The 20,617-nt window shown below is 38.3% G+C and overlaps 2 long non-coding RNA genes across 2 annotated transcripts in view; both read right to left on the reverse strand.

Annotated features, from left to right (window-relative positions):
- The window catches only part of LOC145518030 (uncharacterized), a 357,466-nt gene that overhangs the window by 282,745 nt on the left and 54,104 nt on the right, over window positions 1-20,617 (reverse strand). The window lies entirely within an intron of this gene.
- Window positions 13,216-20,058, reverse strand: LOC145518033 (uncharacterized). Its single transcript, XR_014062532.1, has 2 exons — window positions 17,525-20,058; window positions 13,216-15,510 (listed from the first exon to the last, which is right to left on the reverse strand). It is a non-coding gene; the product is annotated as an uncharacterized LOC145518033 (long non-coding RNA).

Raw genomic sequence — 20,617 nt, forward strand, 5'->3', positions numbered from 1 at the left:
ACAATATTTTTGATACATATTATAAAAAACCAGAGAAATGGGGAATAAATTAGTAGTTGCAGAGGTTAATGAGGGCTTAAGGGCAGGAGGGACCTAAATATGGCTAGTATAAAAGGACAAGAGCAGAAATCTTTGTGGTGATGTGATATTCTGTATGACTATACCAGTGCCAGTATCCTGCTATGATACTGAATTCCAGTTTTCCAAGATGTTGCCCTTGGGAAAACCTGGGTACACAGAACTCTTCTGTATTAGTGGCAACAACTGTGTGTGGATCTATGGCTACCTCAGAACAAAACATCCAATTTAAAAAACTCCACAAACGTGAATAAAAATAAATAAATTCTTCCTGAAGAGTTACCATGGTTTTCTAGTTTACTTCTCTTTCTGAGGCAAAATCAATGTCACCACTGACTGAAATTTTGTGAAAGTATAATGATAAATAGGCATACTTGGCTAGAGTGAGAATAAAAACAATAGTGAGCAAATTTTTTAAACCTCAGACTAAATTCTGTCGCTTCAACTCTCTCTGAAATTTAAAATACTAACCTATTTAAACACAAATATTACAAGTTCTGAGCTTCCTAGGTGGCGCTAGTGGTAAAGAACCCGCCTGCCAATGCAGGAAAGGTAAGAAATAAGGGTTTGATACCTAGATCAGGAAGATCCCCTGGAGGAGGACATGGCAACCCACTCCAGTATTCTTGTTTGGAGAATCCCATGGACAGAGGAGCCTGACAGACTACAGTCCATAGCGTTGCAAAGAGTCAGACATGACAAATTAGAAGTTCTACCACAGAAAGCAGTTGAGGGGTCTTTTTTGAGGGTCCTGTACAGGACTCTTCTGCTTATTTTCTATCACAGTTTATGTCTGGAAACAATAATAGTGACAGAATTCCTTTAGGCAAGCTAAACCTGCCATTCCAACTCTAGTTTTATGCGAGTTCTTCCTCTGTACTGTGCATGCTTAGTTACTCAGTCATATCCAACTTTTTGAGACCCTTTGGACTATAACCCTCCAGGCTCCTCTGTCCATGGGATTCTCCAGGCAAGACTACTGGAGTGGGTTGCCATTTCCTTCTCCAGGGGATCTTCTTGACCCAGAGATCAAATCTGTGTCTTCTGTGTTTTCTGTATTGCAGGAAGATTTTTTTTTCTTGCTGGGCCATCGTTAGACCCCAAATCATCAGGTGAGTCTAATTCCATACTCTCAAACTCAGCCACTGGACTTGCAAATATCATTTTCACTCATTCTCTAAGACTTTCATAGCTTTCCTCTTCCTACAGGAAAAAGTGCCAAGTTCTTAGTCTAGCAGATAAGGCCACCAATCTAGCCTCCATCTACTTTTCTAATTGTCTTCTATTTTTTCTCCTAGAAAGCCATCTATCATAGCTAGAATGGTCTTTTCATTTACACCAAACTTCTGTTCATCTTCCTGCCTCCTTCCCTGTCTTTTTATCACACTACTTCTACCTGAAAAGATTCCTACTCCCCATCTCTGCTTCACTAAGTTCTATTCTTCTTTCAAAACTCACCCCCATCCTAAAGCCTACCTTAGAGATGTCTCTCTCAACTAAACACCTTCTCTTTCTGCCACCACTCATTTTTCTACATAGCATTCATTGCCTTCGTTTTTTATGTTTTTCTGCCTAAGTTCTTCCTCTGTATTCAGATTACAAGACATTCAAAAGGATTTTTTATCTCTTAGATTTCTGAAAAGAGAAAAAAAAATATTTATGGTGATGATTGCAAAGATTTTAAATTAGATCTAGAACAGGAGTAACTTAGTCTCCCTCTGGACTTCAAATTCTTCAAAGAGGAAGGTAAATTAGACCAGTGATTCTTTCCAGATATACACACACACACACACACACACACACACACACACACGTACATATGTATACATATGTACATGCATGTATGTACATATATTATACACACACACATATATGTATATATATACACACATTAAACTCAGTTGGGGCTATCTTGTAAACATACATGTCTAAGTCCATCTGCCCCCTAGAAATCTGGATTCTATATGTCTATGGTGGAGTCGTGGATTCTGAATTTTAATACTCACCCAAGTGTCCCCCTATTCTACTTGAGAATCACTGTATTATATGATCTCTAAAGTCCCTTCCAGGTGTATTGGGTGACTCTGCATTTTTATTAAAATACACTTTTGTTCTAAGAGCATTAAATTGACAGCTATCTCAGCTTACCTCTGATTGTGTGATACAGGCATGAAGATCAGAATTACCTATAGGTTAAAACATCATCTTAAACTTTCAAGTGAGAAACAGATTTCAATTAAGTGAAGGAAAAAAGTATTGTGGTTAATGCCATGCTTTGGAATTTCTTGTATTGGGGCTTAGATCTGCCACTGAGTTAGCTATATGACCTTGAAAAAGTGACTTAAACCTTTTAAGCTTCTCTCTTTATATTTATAAAATGGAAACAATGGTAATACCTACCTTATAGGACTATTATGGGGATTAAGTTAGTTAACACATGGAAGGCAACTCTGCATAATTCCAAAACATATTAAGTTCCTATACACTTGTGACTGCAGCTGAATATTATCATTAAAATCCAGTTCACTTGGAGATATTTATCAACAATGGCTTCCAATTTACAGCTTTGGGGAAGCTATAGGGAACTGGAATCTAAATCTCTAGGGGTGTCTAATACTACCTCTCAACTAAATACATGATATATTTTGCTCATAGAAGAACTCCTATTTTTCAAATATATATGTATATTTTTATGACCATTAAAACACTAATTCAAGTAAACAGTATTACTGAATCTACAGTAACTTTTTGTTTTTATATATTTTCACAGTCAAAACATATTATAAATATAGCTATTATCATGCAAAGTTCCTTCAATTTATCTTCTTCATTTTAAAGGTTTCAAGCAGACTGGGAAACACTGCTCTCAGAATATCAAGTTACTATCAACATCATTTCCTAAAACTATTCACCATCCTGTCTCAGAGTTCTGGGAAAAGTGATTTATAGTCACGACATATTACACATGAAAAAAAAAAGGTTTGTCAAAACCATAAAAAAATATAAACTGCTGAGTAATGTTTTATTTTGCAAGGGACAGAGTTGATGAAAAGAGAGAAAAAATATGACTATTGCTCAGTGTACTATCCAGCAAAACTGCTAGAGTCTTTCAAGCAGATTTCTAAAGTCTTAGTGACTCCTTGAAATTCATGATTCAGTAACAAAACACTTGAAGAAAGAAAAAACCACAAAAAAGAAGCATTATGTTGGCATAGCGAGATTTCCATAATTTTAAGGCAGTCATATCAGAAAGTGGATGAAGCCAAATCCACAAATCTCTCCTGTTTAAATCAACAAAGCTAGAGGTGAGGTGGAAGATAGCTCCTTGTTTAGTATGTTCTTCTAGGGATCTTGTGAACTGAAGAAAACATTATGAATAACTAAGACATAAATTTAAAAGAAAAATTAAGAGAAAAAAGACAATGAGCTAAATTTTTATATTATTTTAGAAAATTAAAAAGAAATTTTACTCCATTATCTCCTTAATTTTCTTATATTTTTTAGTGAAATATTTTAAAGAAGGCAAGATATTTCTTAAACCATTTTTAAGAAATAGAGAACTTAAATCACAAAGACTTTGATCACACATAATTTACCAGGTTCCCAAAGCACCCTTAATCTAGAGCTCATTGGTGATACAGGAGCTAGAACTGGTTTAAATATTTCATCCTGTTTATGAGATTCAATTTATTTTTTATTTATTTGGTAAATACAAAGTGATCCTGCAAACTCCCATTGACTTGTAATACTCAAGGCAAAACAGCTAAGTTTACTCAAAAAAAAAAAAGCAGCCTAGTGGGAAAACAAGAGATGGGAGTCTGAAGACTACTATTTTGCAGGGGTGGTGATGGGGGGTGGGGGGAGGGGGGAGGGGGCAGGGTGTTAAGCTTGAAAAAAATCACTTAACCTCTCTCAGTTTCAAAGAATTAGTTGTAACGTGCAGAAGCTGGCTTGCTCAGGTATTGCTAAATCTATGATTTAACTGGGCTTTTCTGGTGGCTCAGATGGTAAAGAATCCACCTGCAATGCAGGAGGCCTGGATTCAATCCCTGGGTCCAAAAGATCCCCTGGAGAAGGGGATGGCAAGCTACTCCAGTATTCTTGCCTGGAGAATCCCATGGACTGAGGACCCTGGCGGGCAACAAAGTATATAGCTAATAACTCTGTAGATCTCTTCCCCTGGATCTGGAGATGTGGTAAGGACAGAACTTTCCTGAAAAAACACAACCTGTCCCACATAATTTTACTCCCTCAGGCTAGGCCTGTCAGCCTGGCATCCAGAGTGAAAAGAGAGAACTCTGATGAAACTAGGGCAACTATAACCCCAGAGGTGATTAGAATAGAGTGATTCTGAAAAAGCTGGCTTAAAACTCAACATTCAAAAACCTAAGATCATGGCATTCAGTCCCATCGCTTCATGGCAAATAGATGGGGAAAAAATGGAAACAGTGGCAGATTTTATTTTCGTGGTCTCCAGAATCACTGCGGACAGTGACTGTAGTCATGAAATTAGAAGATGCTTGCTCCTTGGAAGAAAGGCTACAACAAATCTAGACAGTGTATTAAAAAACAGAGATATCACTTTGCCAACAAAGGTCCATATAGTGAAAGCTATGGTTTTTCCAGTAGTCATGTATGGATGTGAGAGTTGGACCATAAAGAAGGTTGAGCACTGAAGAATTGACGCTTTCGAGCTGTGGTACTGGAGAAGACTCTTGAGAGTCCCTTGGACAGCAAGGAGATCAAACCAGTCAATCCTAAAGGAAATCAGTCCTGAATATTCTTTGGAAGGACTGATGCTGAAGCTGAAGCTCCAATACTTTGGTCACCTGATGCAAAGAGCTGACTCACTGGGAAGACCTGATGCTGGGAAAGATTGAAGGCAAAAGGAGAAGGGGATGACAGCAGATGAGATGGTCAGATACCATCACGAACCCAATGGACATGAGTCTGAGCAAACTCCGGGAAATAGTGAAGGACAGGGAAGCCTGGCATGCTGCAGTCCATGGGGTGCAGAGTCGGACACAACTTAGCAACTGGACAACAACAATCCTCTAAGGGCTTCTCTTGTGGCTCAGATGTAAAGAATCTGCCTGCAATGCAAGAGATGTGAGTTTGGTCCCTGGATTGGGAAGATCTCCTGGAGAAGGAAATGGCAATCCATTCCTGTATTCTCTTCTGGAGAATTCCATGGACAGAGGAGTCTGGTAGGCTACAGTCCATGGGGTTGCAAGGATTTGGACACAACTGAGCAACTAACACACACACATGCATCCTCTTCTAAAGAATGACTTTTAGTTTTCTAAAAGACTTCAGGTTTATCTATGATGAATCTTCTTTGAAAAGATCCATAGTATTTCAAAGAAACACATCTACATTTCTTTTAATCTAAAAGTTGCCAAAGAAAGCACCAGCTGCAATTAAATTTGAATGATTAAAACAAATGTTAGAGGTGATGGTGCCATCTAGCTGCTGCAATGGCAAGACATTACTCATTTCTATAAACTCCTATAAGGAAGCAAATATTGTGACCATTCTATGTAGTCAGTGAAAGACAATCTTTCTTCTGTCATATCTCTATATACAGGTAATGAAACAAGAGGCATAGAGCAGGTTAAGTTTTGCTTAAAGTCAGCTAGTCACCAGCAGAACTAGGATCAGAGCATAGTTCTTTTGATTCCTAGACCTACAGCCTCAGCACTAATGAGAGAGATCCCTAGGCTTCAAAGCATTTCTCCCTTTCACCAATCACTTTTCCCCCGACAAAATAAATCACTATATTACAAAAGCATTCTCCACTTTTAGACATGTGGTAAAATTATCCACTAATCAACTCTCTGAGAACTTGGATCTTTGAAGATCCCACAGAAAAAAGTCACAGATCACTTTCAAAATGAGTGACCCTTTTATTCTGTTGATAGTGCCTTTCACTGGACATAATTTAAAACTTTTTATTAAGTCCAGCTTGTTTATCTTATCTTTCTTTTATTGCTGTTCCTTCTGTGTCATAGCCAAGAAATCATTGCCACATTCAACACTATGCATCTTATGCCCTGTACTCTCTTCTAAGAGTTTTATAGTTTTAGGTCTTACATTACTCCTTTCTCCTAGGTCCTGGTGCACACAAGATTTTGTTTGTGCCCTCCAAGAGTCTGTTTCTCTAGTCCTGTGGAAGTTCTGTAAGCAAATCCCACTGGCCTTCAAAGTCAAATTCCCTGGGGGTTCTCAGCCCCTTTGCTGGATCCTCAGGTTGGGAAATCTGTTGTGGGCCCTAGAACTTTTACAACAATGTGAGAACTTCTTTGGTATAGCTGTTCTCCAGTTTGTGGGTCATCTGGTCAGTGGTTCTATGGTGGGGCTAATGGCGACCTCCTCCAAGAGGATTTATGTCACATGCCGCACCTCCCAGGTCTGCTGCAGCCAGAGCCCCTATCCCCACAGCAGGCCGTTGCTGACCCGTGCCTCCACAGGAGACACTCAAACACTCAAAGGTCTTAAATTTAAGTGTTTGACCTATTTGGGGTTAATTTTTGTATACATTGCTAGGTAAGGGTACAATTTCATTGTTTTGCATTTGGATATCCAGTTTTCTCAGCATCATTTCTTGAAAAGACTGTTATTTCCCCATTAAACTGTTATTTCACCCTTAAAAAATCGTTTGACCCTATCTATACCTTATGCCTGTCTTTATGCCAGTAACACACTGTTTTAATTACTGTAGCTTTGTAATAAACTTGAAAATCAGTGTCAGTCCCTCAGCTTTGTTCTTCTTTTTCAAGATTATTTTGGCTATTTGTGGGTCCCTTGAGGTCACTTATTAATTTTAGGACGGGTTTTTCTGTTGCTGCAAAAACAGTCATTGGGATTTTGATAGGGGTTATACTCAATATACAAATTACTTTGGGTAACATTAACATCTTAACAATATTAAGTCTTCCAATCTATGACATGGAATGTATTTCTATTTACTTATGTCTAATTTCTTTCAGCAATGTTTTGTAGTTTTCATTGTACAAGACTTTCATCTATCTAGTTAATTCTTTTTTTATTCTTTTTAATATTATTGTTAATGGACTTGCCTTTGTAATTTCTTTTTCAGACTGTTCATTGTTACCATATGGAAATGCAATTGATTATACTATGTTGTATAATAAAGCTATTTTTTGGACTATCATAAAGATTATCCTAAAACATCCCTATATACATCTATTCTTGTGTTCTGGTGTTCTTACTTTTATAAGAGAGATTCATTAAAAGTAGTGTTTCAGTTACCAATTTTTGTAAAACAAACCACCCTAAAAATAGCTTATTAATTTATAATTTCAACAGGGTGAGCAGAACATTTCATGTAGCTTAAGCTGAAGTAGCTCAAATAGGGTTAAAGGATTCATTTCCAAACAGCCCATTCAAAGAGCTGTCAAGCCATTACTGGCTGTTAGCTGAGAGCTCAGATGGTACTATTAACCAAAAATTCCAATTCCTTTCCACCTGTCCTCTCTGTGGACTGCTTAGGCTTTGTACAGCATGACTGGTTCTAAAAGCAAGTTTCTCAGAGATCAGAAATGGAAACTGTTAATTTCTTAAGGTTTGGTTCTGAAACCTGGTCATTTTCCTTCCACCATATTCTATTGGTTAATCAATCATAGAGCCTACCTAGATTCAAGGGGAGGAGACATAAGCCTTACCTCTCCATGGGAGGTGTCCAAAATAATATGAAATGAACTTTAATTTACAAGTAGGATTAATGAGTGAAAGAATCTGCTCATTTTTAGTATGAATAAATACTGCCATACTCTCCCAAAAAGGTTTAATTCACTCATTCAGGAAATATTTGTGCAATATTACTAGACAGACTCTGTGTTATATATGGAATAAAGCAGTGATCAAAGCAGACCTAAAAACTTTACCCTTACAGATCTTAATTTTAGTGGTAGTGATATATCAATCAATAGTATGCCAGGTGGTGATGTGTCATGAGAAAAATAAAGCAGGGGAGGAGACTAGAGAATACCTAGGAAGAGAGGTAAAATTTTAAATAGAGTAGTCAGGGAAGGTTTCAATCTCAATATAATAGAAAGTAGCAAGTGAAAGAAGGGGAAGCATGCCTGCGATCTTCAGGGAACAGCAGAAAAGCCATTTTGGTAGGAGAGTGGACATGAGGAAGGATAGTGAAAGTTAAGAGGGAAGTATGGGGAGTCAAGCTATATTACGATAATTCACCCTCCCAGATCCCTGCCTACTAGTGATATATCCTACAAGCATATATTTATTGGATATTTGCACGTTCTTTTCTGTGAATTGCCCCTCAAGATGAAGTAAAATATTAAAAGACACATATCATCAGCAGAAATTACAGGAAATATAGGAAATAAATCAATTTTCAAAGAGGAATGCTGAGAGTATAAGATTTAAAGCAGGCTATTTGGAAGAAGACAACCTGAAATATGCTGCCCAAGGCTTAGGTTTGACATGTTAGTGACAGGTAGGACATGGAAAGGCAGTCACGGGTCATGGGACATTAGGGCAGTAAAGAAAGCTATAGCAGAAGGTATAAGCAGGCCCAGAAAAGACAAACTTCACCTGCTTCCTAAAATTTTATTAGGATCAACCTTAATAAAAACTTCAACTTTCAAAGTTGAAAGTGACTGTTTTAATTAGTTTTATAATTTTTCAATAATTATTTTCCAAAAGAAGTCTTTAGAACTCCCATATGTCTTCTTTACTGATGGTAAGAATCCTGTTCCTGTTACCATTAAAAATGTCTTTGGGTTTTACAGGACTTTCCCTGTGATACAATGGATAAGAATCCACCTGCTAATGCAAGGGACACAGGTTTGATCCCTGGTCCAGGAAGATTCCACCTGCTCATGCCACAGAGCAACTCAGCCTAGGTGCCACAACTACTGACCCATCACTTAGAGTCCGAGAGCCACAAGTACTGAGCCCACTTGCTGCATCTGCTGAAGCCTGTGCGCCTAGAGCTTGTGCTCAGCACCAAGAGAAGCCACCACAATGAGGAGCCTGTGCGCCTTAATGAAGAGTAGCCTCTACCTGTCACAACTAGAGAAAGCCTGCACACAGCAATGAAGTCCCAGCAGAGCCAAAAATAATAAATTAATAATTTTTTTTTAAAAAAGGAAAGGAATCTCAGGCACCCAGTGTATTGAATACTCTATTTTAAAATTGCCTTTGGGTTTTCAAAAAAAATTCTTTTTTGCTTAAGTCTATAACCTAGAAAATATCCACTTTGGGAAGAAAGCCTATAATAAAAATGTCTTGGACCAAAAGCTTTTGTCTATTAGAGTTCTTCTAAATGAAATCCAGTGAACATGTATAAGCAAGTGTCACAGTTTATCTGTAGAGATAACCTGCCAGCAGGTTTCAAGAAAATGGCATTCATGTCCCTTAATTGGTTCAACAGTACTTTATTGTTAGGTAACATTTGAACTTCTGAGCTCTTCTAACTCCTGATGTTGAAGTCAAAATGCTCTAAACAAAATAGCATTTATTCAATTCATCCAGAAACTTAAATAGTATTTTTCTTCCAAGATAAGGATATCAGTGGTGACTTCCCAAACTATATGTTTAGCATATTCTAAACTGCAGCTTGTAGAAGACTTGATGAATAAATACCTTAAGGGGACTTTTCTCTCAGACCTTTATCAGGAAACTTCTTTGAAAATTTTTACAAATTAAAAACTTAAGAATTCTTGCACCATCTTGGTATAAGGTCTGTTTCTGATGTACTTTTATCTTGGTCATAAGGGAATGAAAAAATACACCAGAAACAGACCTTATGCCAGTTACGAAAACTAACAAAATGGATCATAGTCTTAAACATAAAATCTAAAACTCTTGGATGATAACATAAGAAAAAAATCTGAATGATTTTGTGTGTGATGCCCTTTAAAATACAACACCACAAAGATAAGATCCATGAAAGAAATAGCTGAGCTTCATCAAAATTAAAAATTTCTGCCCTGCAAAAAACAATATCAAGAGAATTAGAAGACAAGTCACAGATTGAAAGAGAATATTTGCAAAGGACACATCTGATAAAGAAGTATTATCCAAAAAATATACAAAGAACCCTTAAAACTCAACAATAAGAAAACAAAGAACTTGATTTTAAAATGGAGCAAAGACCTTAATAGACACCTTACTGAAGAAGATATACAGATGTCAAATAAGCATATGAAAAGAAACTCTACATCCTATTATCAGGGAAGTGCAAATTCAAACAACAATGAGAACCACTGCACACCTAATAGAAGGCCAAAATCCAGAACACTGACAACACCAAAGGCCAGCAAGGATGAGAAACAACAGGAACACTCATTTATTGCTGGTGGGAATGCTACATGGTACAGCCACTTTGGAAGATGTTTAGGTGGTTGTCTTACAAAACTAAATGAATTCTTACCAGATGATCTAACAGTCACATTCCTTGGTATTTACCTAAAGAAATGGAAAACTTATGTCTACACAAAACTCTGCACATGGATGTTCATAGAAACTTCTTCATAATTGGCAAAAGTTGGAAGCAATCAAGATGTCCTTCAGTAGGGAATGGATAATTAAATTATGGAACATCCACACAATGAAATATTATTCAGTGTTAAAGAAAAATGAGCTACGAGCCATGAAAAGACATGCTGCTGCTGCTGCTGCTGCTAAGTCGCTTCAGTCGTGTCCGACTCTGTGCGACCCCATAGATGGCAGCCCACCAGGCTCCGTCGTCCCTGGGATTCTCCAGGCAAGAACACTGGAGTGGGTTGCCATTTCCTTCTCCAATGCATGAAAGTGAAAAATGAAAGTGAAGTTGCTCAGTCGTGTCCGACTCTTAGCGACCCCATGGACTGCAGCCTACCAGGCTCCTCCGTCCATGGGATTTTCCAGGCAAGAGTACTGGAGTGGGGTGCCATTGCCTTCTCACAAAAAGACATGAAGGAAACTTAAATGTATATTACTAAGTGAAGAAAGAAGTCAATCTGAGGAGATTAAATACTGTATGATTCCAACCATATGACATTCTGGAAAAGGTAAAAATATGGAAACAATAAAAAAATCAGGTTTGCCAGGGGTTTGGGAGAGAGAGATGAATAGGCAGAGCCAGAAAATTTTTAGGGTGGTGAAAATACTCTGATGACACCATAATGATGGATATATGCCATTATACATTTGTCCAAACCCATATAATGTACAACAACAACAAAAAAGTGAACCCTAATGTAAACCATGGACTCTGGGTGATTATGATGTGTCAGTGTAGGTTCATCCTTAGAAAAAAAATGTACTATCCTGGTGAGTAATGTTGATATTGAGAGAGGTTACACAGGTGTGGCAGCAGGAAGTCTATGGGGAATCTGTGTTATTGTTTAGTCACTAAGTCATGTTAGACTATGTGACACCATGGACTGTAGCCCGCCAGGTTCTCCTGTCCATGAGATTTCACAGGCAAGAATACTGGAGTGGGTTGCCATTTCCTTCTCCAGGGGATCTTCCCAACCCAAGGATAGAACCCGTCTCCTACATTGGCAGGTGGGTTCTTTACCACTGAGCTACCTGGAAAGCCTGGTGAATCTGTGCACTTCTCTCTAAATTTTACAGTGAACCTAAAAGTTCTCTTAAAAATTTTCTTTAAAAAATTAACCTCAAAGATGGGGAAGAGAGGAGACTTCATTTAATGTAGTTCTTATATGAGAAGCATCTGGGTTTTAATTATAGACTTAACCGTATGAAACAATGGGATATAACTACCAAAACAGAAAATAAATTCTCTGTAAGGCTTCATTAAAAAAGAAGAATAGTGTCCTGATCCGAGGAAGTAATTTTCCTACCTTTCTCTAATCAGAACACATTTATAGCATTTTGTCCACTTCTAGGTGCCATATAAATAGAATGTTGAAAACCATCACCTACTGAATAGATGATGATCTACATCAGTGGTTCTTAAATTTTGCTGCACAATATGAATCCCTTGGGGAGCTTTTAAAAATCTTAATGCCCAGGCAACACCCTGTAACAATTAATCAGAATCCTAGGAAATGGGCTGAAGACAACAATATTTCTTTAAAATGCCCCAGTCATTCTAATGTGTAGTTTTGCAAACCAAGGCAGTCACTATCACTCTCTTCTCTTCACCTCCTGTGTTCATCAACCATCTCCCTCCCTCCCTGCTCCCATCTTCACCCTCACTTTTACTCTCTTTTTTTCTTCCCTTACTTTCTGTCTTCCTTCCTATCTGTCTTCTTTTCAGTCTTTCTGTCTTTATCTTTCTTCCTGTCTTTCCTTTTTTTCTTTTCTCATCATCCCTCTCCATCTCCCCCATTTCTTTCTTAAGTACAGACTCCTCCCAAAGTTTTCCTGAGTTACCCCAGGCACCCAAATAGACTCCTGGATTCTATCTAGGCTTGCTTTACTTAACTCTCTCCGTTTACCTGCTTCCAAAGGTGATCTCAGGCTTCCCAGATGGCTCAGCAGTAAAGTATTAGCCTGCAATGAATGAGACACAGGAGACGCAGGTTCGATCCCCAGGTAGGGAAGATCCCTTGAAGGAGGAAATGGCAACCCACTCCAGTATTCTTGCCTGAAAAATCCCCTGGACAGAGGAGCCTGGAGGGCTACATTCCATGGGGTCATAAAGAGTCAGACATGACTTAAGTGACTGAGTAAGGGTGATCTGACTAAAAAGCAAATATAGGAGGTTAAAAAAAAACAAAACAAAACACCTAAGGTGAAGTTTGAAGAGTAAGTAAAAAATTTCCATAGAGTATCCACTGAAGTCAAGGTAGAGAAGAGGAGAGTAATGAGAGCATCAGTATAACTGCAGCCTGCTTCTAAGTTTACCTTAGTTTTTACCTCCTCCACTACACCTAATCTTGATTACTTCCTTCTAGGCCCACCCAGATTACAGAAGTGAAGTGAGTCACTCAGCTGTGTCCAACTCTTTGCGACCCCATAGACTATATACAGTCCACGGAATTCTCTGTGCCAGAATACTGGAATGGATAGCCATTCTCTTCTCCAAAGGATCTTCCCAACCCAGGGATTGAACCCAGGTCTCACACATTGCAGGTGGATTCTTTACCATCTGAGCCACTAGAGAAGCCCAGATTATGAAAACTGCTACTTTAATTTCTTTTTTCGTCAATGATGTTGTAGGTATTATTAAGCATTCACTGTTTCTCTATTCGAAGTTCATAATGAAACTATGAGGCCTGCGTTAACCCACATTTTATAACAAGGAAACTGAAGGTGAAAGTGTTATAGTAAGGTTTTGAGAGAGTAAATGAGTTCATAAATTTTACATCCAACCCAGGTCTATGGTGCTACAAAATTTGTGCATTTTACACCCTGACCAGCTGACATTCATTTTTTCACACATATCTGCTATCTTCCACCTTGTCTGCTATTTTTACCTCTTACTCTCTTAAACATTTGTGTGCCTTCCTTGAATATCTACCTGGCTCTGTCTTTTAGTAGAAGATGAATAGTAATTTTTTTTCCTCCAATCAAGTTCTCTGTTCTTAGAATATAGGTTGGTATTCAACCATTTATACTATCTTGACTTCTGAATTCAAGGAAAATCAGACACTCATAGTGGGTCATATCATTGTTTAATGCAGATAGTAAGAAAGGAGGAAACAAGAAAAATATATCGTGTGCCATTTCTTCATGAACATCTGTGTCCTGAATTTCAGTTTTTGAAATAAACAAGCCTAAGGGAGATTTGGAAGTGGTGGGGAAAGAGATTGGGGGAAGAACCCAATTTCATTCTGAAAAAGTCATTTTCTCTTATGCGTAAGTTTGTAAAATTCTGGTGAAATAAAACAGGTTTTTTGTATTCTTCAGTTACAAAAAGCAAATGTAATCAAGTTAAAAGCAAATGTAATCAAGTTACTTCTCTGCTTAAAACATACTTTACTGACTGTCCATTGTATTCTGTAGAAAGTTCAAACTCCCTTAAGAACACAAAACTCTTTAAGGTCTGGGCCTATGCATAATCTCTAGTTCCTTTCCTAGTCTTCTCTCCATCACTACCACACACACACGCCATTTTCACTCTCCTCATATTTCATTTGAATGTGTCACAGTTTCATATTTCTATGCTTTGACTGTTGCTCAGTCCAAATATCTCTTTATCTTCAAGTTCCAATTTAGATGACCCTTTAAGAAAACAAAATGTCTTTAATAGATCTACTATGTATTCTGTAGCATGTAGTGTATACTTTTATTTAGTGTGTATCATGCTAAACATCTTTCCATCGACTTTTTGAGTTTAGTATCTAATTCTTACCTGCCTTCATAACCTCAATTTTAAATGTGTAAGACATTCCACTTTGTTGTGGAAGACCACCTAGAATAAATGACTAGAAACTATAAGTGTATTTTACTCAATACAAAGGTAGAACTTTTACAAACTGAATGGTTCCCATGAAATAGGATGTTTACTTTTAGTGGAACTGTTCAAGCAGAGTTTGAATGTATTTGCTCACCAAATGGAAGGTAGATACAGAATTTCTAAGATTCCTTCCAACTTTAAAGTTTTTTAATTTAAAATGAACACTAAGTAAACTAATCATGAAACGTTTTTTAGTTAAAGGAACCATTCCAACAGGAATGAAGGCTAAAGCAGAGAGAAGCTGGCCATTAAAAAGCACCCTTTAAGAAAAGGGAACCCTCTTGCATTGCTGGTGGGAATGTAAATTGATACAGCCACTATGGAAGATGGTATGGAAATTCCTTTAAAAGCTAGGGATAAAACCACCATATCACTCAGCAATCCCACTACTAGGCATATACCTTGCGGAAACCAAAACTGAAAAAGACACATGTACCCCAGTGTTCATTGCAGCATTTTTTACAATAGCTAGAGCATGGAAGCAATCTAGATGTCCATTGACAGATGAATGGATAAAGAAGCTGTGGTACATATACACAATGGAATACTACTTAGTCATAAAAAGGATCACATTTGAGTCAGTTCTAATGAGGTGGATGAACCTAGAGCCTGTTATACAGAATGAAGTAAGTCAGAAAGAGAAATATAAATATCATATACTGACACATATATATGGAATCTAGAAAGGCGGTACTGACGAATTTATTTTCAGGCCAGCAGTGGAGAAACAGACATAGAGAACAGACCTATGGACATGGTGGGAGGGGAGGAGGGAGAGGGTGAGATGTATGGAGAGAGTAACATGGAAACTTACAATACCATATGTAAAATAGATAGCCAATGGGAATTTGCTATATGACTCAGGGAACTCAAACAGGGCTCTGAGACAATCTAGAAGGGTGGGATGGGGAAGAAGATGGGAGGGAGGTTGGGGAGGGAGGAGACATGGAACATGGCTATACCTATGGCTGATTCTTGCTGATGTTTAACAGTAAACCACAAAATTCTGTAAAGCAATTATCCTTCAACTAAAAAAATAAAGTGGCAAAAAAAAAAAGCACCCTTTATTGTATATCAAGCATTAAGGCAGGGGCGCCAACATACTTAGAAAAAGATACACTGCCATTCCAAGCTATTAATGAAGTTCCATAAATCTGGTAAAATTTTGAGAGCAAGTGGATCAGTGGAAAAAAATAACCACTATTTATACAAATATAAAAGATTTGTAACCCCTACCCTAACACCTAAAAGATTTATGCACTGACAATGACTAATTAGGAGGATTAAAATATCAAATCAAATCAATTACATTCTAACTCTTTTACTGTCCAAGAATAGCCATATCTTCCAAATTCAATAATTTAGAGCAGCTCACTTACCCATACAGCTCCTGACTGCCACCAGAAAGATCAGAGGAAGTTATTATTAGAAACTTAGGAAAGACATATGAGAAACCACGGCAAAGACCTTGGACATTTAAAAACTCAAATAGTTTCCATCTGAGTTTAAAGTCATAACCAAATTTGCCCACACACTGAATACATGGGGAAAAGAGATAAATCAGCTGCAAGATCTGTAAACAAGAGATACACAGAAAAGAAAATCCTTAGAAAATGTAGGTGCAGATCCCAGAGAAGTAAAAGTCAGGGCAGGGGGTACAGAAGGCATTTTTGCTGGGGAAAATTGTACGGTTCACTTATTCTGAACTACAAAGTTCTGCATTTCACACAAAAACTGCAGAACTTTCTTAGCAATAAAGCAAGGAAAATGCTTTATTTCACCATAAATATTTATGTTTTAAGACATATGCCAAAACCTATAACAAAAGATTTTCAAATAGCCAGACACTAAAGGAAATCTATGTTTAGCTCTTACCTAAAACTAAAAAGAAAGAAATTCAAATAATCAAATTGTGGAAACATTCCAAAAGGGCCACAGAACATTTGTCAGAGGCTTCCAGATGAGCCTGTATCCCTCCACATGGTAGCTTTACTTCGCCTTTATTTACCTGGGCTCATTACCAAACCCCAGAAGCTCTCTTCCGGGAAAGTGCCTCCCCTAAATGTCAAAACTTCCACCTTCTTCTGATAAGTGTAGCATTCTTGTACACTGACCAAAAATGAATATTGTAAAGCCTAGCACATAGTGTGTTCTTCACAAAAGTTTGTTGAACTTATGAGTTAACAAATTCACCTGTGATAATTGGATGTAATCAGGTTCCAGTGCCCTTTTAAACACATTTAAAACTCTCTAGATGCAAATATTTTAAACTCAAATTAGTGTCCTCGAGCAGAGTCTGGTGGAGAAGGCAATGGCAACCCACTCCAGTACTCTTGCCTGGAAAATCCCATGGATGTGGGAGCCTGGTGGGCTGCCGTCTATGGGGTCGCACAGAGTCAGACACGACTGAAACGACTTAGCAGCAGCAGCAGCAGCAGAATCTGGTGGCTCAGATGGTAAAGAATCAGCCTGCAATGAGGGAGACCTGGGCTCAATCCCTGGGTTAGGAAGATCCCCTGGAGGAGGGCACGGCAATCCACTTCAGTATTCTTGCCTGGAGAACCCCCATGGACAGAGGAGCCTGATGGGCTACAATCCATGGGGTTGCAAAGAGTTGGACATGACTGAGCAACTAAGCTCAAAGTAGAGTCCAATTATGATACAATCCCCAGACTAGATCCATGAGCACATCTTTGAAATATGTCTTCTGAAATCATTCAAAATAAGAATCATTCACATACAGAAATTCTACTCTGTCCCACAAATTATTCCTGACTTTTATTACTATAATCTCAGCCTCCTAACAAGTTCCATATAACTTAAGATAATGCTAGTGAACCTGTAACATTTGCACTTGGGTGCTTCTTCAAGTTATTTTTTCCCCTTGTAGAGATAATGAATTTTCACTAATCCATCCAAACACTTGCCCCCATCTGGGCTCCTCTTGGAATTAAAAAGAGGACCCTTTTTTAAAAATTAATTTATTTTTTATTGGAGGATAATTGCTTTACAGAATTTTGCTGTTTTCTGTCAAACCTCCACATGAATCAGCCATAGGTATCTCCCCTCCCTTTGGAAGCTCCCTCCCATGTATCTGGCCCTTCATTAAAGCTGTGGTCATGGCCATGAATGTACTTTTCCTCTGACCAATATAACTGACCTTTACAAAATGTTTAATATTTTTATTAAATAACAGACTTCCAAATCTCAGTCTTTTCTATAGTAACAAAAGATTCTCTTTATATACAATGTCTCCTTCCTCTCCTATCCCAACCACATGTGCGCCTTTATAAAATTCTATCAAAACCAAGGCTGTAAGGAAAGAAGAGCTAGAAAGAACACGCAAAATTCTTTTTAGGATTACAGCCTGGTTTTCATCATCTTTACACAGATTTCTTTTAGGGCCTGGTTGTTTTAAAAATCTTTTGTTATGATGTTTGGGGAATGTCTTAAAACATAAATATTTATGAAGAAAGCCAAAGTCATATAGTTTTACAGTCAAAACTCCTCCCCGGACATTACAAGCATATTTGTTGCAATCGGGTTTGTCCCAGTGTGAGGAAAGAAGCAAAGGAGTAAGGTATATTACTAAAATATCTGAGGATAAACAGACCAGCTCTATGTTACATTCACAGCCACCAGTGTTGCTATGCAGGGCACAATTCCCCACAGGCAGTTTCCTAATACTCTCTCTATTTTACCTTTTTAAAAGCTTTGTATACTCTAAAACTACAAGAGGATCCCACACTGATTGAGGATAAGATGAGAATTATGAAGAACTGAACTAGGGAACTTCAGGGCAGCAGTCTGTTTACTCCAAGACATCCCTTACCACTGCCTTTGGCCACTGCCAAAGCTATTAAGTTAAACTTACACCATCCAGACAACCTTATTCCCCAAGCAGCTAGTCTGGACAATTGTGTCCTGTTCTGCCTCAGCAAGCCCAGCTCCCAACATAACTTGCTAACCATTAAACTGTTCCTCTAATATCTCTTCAGGGACCCAGTCCAGGCTTCGAGCAATACAAAGCTAGTCCATTTGAAAGAGCTGTATACAATAGAAGGCAAACTGGCTCAAGGTCAAGGAAAAAAGAACAGAAAACAAGGGCTACAAAAGACAGAGTGATTACATTCATATATCATTTTTGTAGTTCTTTTCAGCCTTTACGGGCTTCCCAAGCACAGCTCAGCTGGTAAAGAATTCACCTGCAAGGCCGGAGACTTAGTTCGATTCCAGGGTTGAGAAGATCTGCTGGAGAAAGAATAGGTTACCCACTCCAGTATTCTTGCTTCCCTGGTGGCTCAGCTGAAAAAGAATCTGCCTGCAATGTGGGAGACCTGGGTTTGATCCCTGGATTGGAAAGATCCCCTGGAGAAGGGAAAGGCTACCCACTCCAGTATTCTGGCCTGGAGAATTCCATGGACTGTATAGCTCAAAATTGTAAAAACCCATATTTTAAAACCATCCAGTACATGGTTCCCTTTAATTTTTCTTTTTGAATCCTAACTCCACATATTTAGAAACTATCATACAGTTATGAAATGCAAGGTGTGTATAGCATATATATTTTAAAATTCCAAACACATTTTAAGAGATCCTAAAGGTAAATGACAAACTGAACCATGTTTGCTAAGACGGAAAAATTTCTACCATGGGGTATGTTCATTAAGTAGACTTATCCTAAACCATCATTGCAAAGAAATAGAGGAAAACAATAGAATGGGAAAGACTAGACATCTCTTCAAGAAAATTAGAGATACCAATGGAACATTTCATGCAAAGATGGGCTCAATAAAGGACAGAAATGGTATGGACCTAGCAGAAGCAGAAGATATTAAGAAGAGGTGGCAAGAATACACAGAAGAACTGTACAAAAAAGATCTTCACGACCCAGTTAGTCACGATGGTGTGATCACTCACCTAGAGCCAGACATCCTGGAATGTGAAGTCAAGTGGGCCTTAGGAAGCATCACTACAAACAAAGCTAGTGGAGGTGATGGAATTCCAGTTGAGCTATTTCAAATCCTGAAAGATGATGCTGTGAAAGTGCTGCACTCAATATGTCAGCAAATTTGGAAAACTCAGCAGTGGCCACAGGACTGGAAAAGGTCAGTTTTCGTTCCAATCCCAAAGAAAGGCAATGCCAAAGAATGCTCAAACTACTGCACAATTGCACTCATCTCACACACTAGTAAAGTAATGTTCAAAATTCTCCAAGCCAGGCTTCAGCAATATGTGAACTGTGAACTTCCAGATGTTCAAGCTGGTTTTAGAAAAGGCAGAGGAACCAGAGATCAAACTGTCAGCATCCGCTGGATCATCGAAAAAGTGAGAGAGTTCCAGAAAAACAACTATTTCTGCTTTATTGACTATGCCAAAGCCTTTGACTGTGTGGATCACAATAAACTGTGGAAAATTCTGAGAGATATGGTAATACCAGACCACCTGACCTGCCTCTTGAAAAACCTGTATGCAGGTCAGGAAGTAACAGTTAGAACTGGAGATGAAACAATAGACTGGTTCCAAATAGGGAAAGGAGTACGTCAAGGCTGTATATTGTCACCCTGCTTATTTAACTTATATGCAGAGTACATCATGACAAACTCTGGGCTGGAAGAAGCACAAGCTGGAATCAAGATTGCCGGGAGAAATATCAATAACCTCAGATAAGCACATGACACCACCCTTATGGCAGAAAGTGAAGAGGAACTAAGGAGCCTCTTGATGAAAGTGAAAGAAGAGAGTGAAAAAGTTGGCTTAAAACTCAACATTTAGAAAACTAAGATCATGGCATCTGGTCCCATCACCTCATGGCAAATAGATGGGGCAACAGTGGAAACAGTGAGAGACTTTATTTTTGGGGGCTCCAAAATCACTGTAGACGGTGATTGCAGCCATGAAATTAAAAGATGCTTACTCCTTGGAAGGAAAGTTATGACCAACCTAGACAGCATATTAAAAAGCAGAGACATTATTTTGCCAACAAAGGTCCGTCTAGTCAAGGCTATGGTTTTTCCAGTGGTCATGTACGGATGTGAGAGTTGGACGGTGAAGAAAGCTCAGTGCCGAAGAATTGATGCTTTTGAACTGTGGTGTTGGAGAAGACTCTTGAGAGTCCCTTGGACTGCAAGGAGA

This window comes from Giraffa tippelskirchi, chromosome 8, assembly GCF_054371585.1.
Source record: "Giraffa tippelskirchi isolate mGirTip1 chromosome 8, T2T-mGirTip1v1.2.pri, whole genome shotgun sequence".
Lineage (NCBI taxonomy): Eukaryota > Metazoa > Chordata > Mammalia > Artiodactyla > Giraffidae > Giraffa > Giraffa tippelskirchi.